We start from the raw sequence: 2,500 nt of genomic DNA on the forward strand, positions 1-2,500 counted from the left end.
TTTTTTTCTCTCTTTTACTTCCGTTCCCTGAGTATTTCCGTTTTCTATGGGTCGGCTCACACTCCCCCCTCGCTAAAACCACTCCTCTTCATCATTAATTAATTTCTCCGTTAACCAAGCCCCTTTTTATGTAATATCTTTTACCACATTATCTAAACAAAATTTAAAAGCATTTGAAACAGACCCGGAAATAAGCGCAAATTTTTTAAATCTCCGGGCGCTTAAATGAGGGATGACAACAAGTGCTAACAAGGAGTCGCGACGAGTGTATATGTGTATATGTGTGTGTTGTGTGTGGCGCGCGTACGTGAGTGTGTGTCGAGTCGGGTTAACGTCAATGACATTACGTAAAATTTTGCGGGTCACGCCCTTGCTGGGTCGAAGGTCACGCGCCTGGCTTTGGCTTTTGCTTCCCTTGACCCTCGCGCTGACCACGGGTGCCACTCTTTCGCTTACGTATTTATTTTTTTATCTTATTTTATATATTTTTTTTGTCGTGTGGGGTAAGGAGAGATGGGAGGGGGGGGGGAGGGAACAGGTTGATAAATGTGTTTATTTATTTAATTATCTATATTTTTTAAAGTGGTTTTTATATAAGAGAGAGAAAAGAAAGGGGGCTTATGTGATGAAAATAGTGATTTGAAAGGTACTTTTCAAATACCCAAAATCGTTAATTCAAATGTTTTTTTGTGAGCAAACTTTCCTATGTATTTAATTCACACACCACCACACACACACTACACAAAACCCCACACACCATACAACAACCCACACACACACACAACACACACAACACACACACACCAACACCACACACAAACCACCCCAGTCAAACACTGTGTCCTGACACCGAATGGAGACTGGCGACACAAATCCTAACACGGTGTGATTGATAAACCTATCACATAATTAGACGTTAGCAGACGGGGCTAATGCTTCTCGATTGCGGTTAGCGGGCCCACCCCGGGTTCTGAATGTTAATAACACTCTACACCTACATATATACATACGCAGGTAGGATATTTGTCTTATATTCGTAAACTATATGTCTTTCCATGGTTACTTTGTAAGATCTAGCAAAATAATGTATAGGTGTATTTTCATTTATATTTCTATCTATACACACAAAAGGACGCGAAAAACGCACCACCAAAACAATTTCCATATATACCTTTGTACACTTTGTTTCGTATTTTTTTTCACATTTCCCTATGCTACGAAATCAATAAAAATAATTAAATGATGCAAATAAATGCTGAAAATTCACTTTTACGCAATTACGCAATATTTTTTTTTCTCTTTCAAGTTAGCATTTCACTTCAATTGATAATATATAAACTTCACACTTCAAAATAAAAACGTTTCTAGCTTCTAAATCTTTAAAATGTACTACATCTCATAAACACGGCGAATTCCTGAAGTCAAACTATATGTAAAATGACTTTCAACACCCTTGTATCTGTGCACGGAAAGAGGTTCGCACAAAGTATCGGAATCTGTTAAGTAGTTGCTGATTCTGCTCCCGCGGCGCACGTGATTCGCATGTGCAAGCTGGCTGCGCGAGGTGAAAACATGAAGGGAAAATGTGTGTAGGAATCGTAGTTACTTCCTCTTCCTTTGACAGACACTAAGTATGTGTGAATTTACCAATGAGATACCACACATACGCACACATACTAACGTAACACACACACGTGGAGGGGCGGTGTACATGTGTATATTTTTAGTATCACTATTTGAGTATACGCGTATACAGCTAGAGAGCCAAATATATATAAACAGATACATTATAAGTACCACGAGTAAGCCTTATTTTGCACGCACGTGACAAAAGCAAAGCCAACAACCAAGAAATCTTTCGCAGGCCGCCGTGAGAACCACACAATGAAAAAAGGGAGGAGCAGGGAGTGTAAGGGAGGGGAGGGGAGGGGAGGGGAGGGGAGAGAAGGACGGGAGGAGGGTTAGCACATACCGGAAGGATGCGTTCCGGAAGTAGGATGAAGATGGGGAGGAAAGGTGAGCCGAGAGACAAGGCGACGGGAAGCACCCTGGGTTTAGGGACTTTCTGAACGTGATCAAGGAATGTGTCGATTAATGTAACCCTTTTTTTATTCCTTTTGTTGTTGTTTTTTTTTTTTTCATTTTATTATATTTTATTTTCAGAGGAACGGGTTTGGACTACTCAATTCTTGTGATAATGAAATTCGTGTCCGTTTTTTTCTATCCCCCCGAGTTTCCTTAGATAGAAACAATTATGTTAAGCAGAGAGAGATATCATGGCGGGGTGGGGTGGGGGTGGGGGGGATCTGTACTACATATAGCCTCTCCTACACACACGAAGGCGTCCCAGGGTGTTCACTGACGAAGCGCGTGTCCGTCAGATCACGGACTCGGGGCCTCGGAGCACCCAGGGCCTGACAGGTACTTAAAAGGAACGCAGGCAAGAGGGAGCACTCGCTTCTTCTCCCTCACCTTCCTTCCCTCCCTTTCCTTCTCATCC

At 41.9% G+C, this 2,500-nt stretch overlaps 1 long non-coding RNA gene across 1 annotated transcript in view; it reads right to left on the bottom strand.

Annotated features, from left to right (window-relative positions):
- LOC119589847 overlaps positions 1-2,500 on the bottom strand; it is a 4,592-nt gene that overhangs the window by 833 nt on the left and 1,259 nt on the right. The window lies entirely within an intron of this gene.

This window comes from Penaeus monodon, chromosome 26, assembly GCF_015228065.2.
Source record: "Penaeus monodon isolate SGIC_2016 chromosome 26, NSTDA_Pmon_1, whole genome shotgun sequence".
Taxonomy (NCBI): domain Eukaryota; kingdom Metazoa; phylum Arthropoda; class Malacostraca; order Decapoda; family Penaeidae; genus Penaeus; species Penaeus monodon.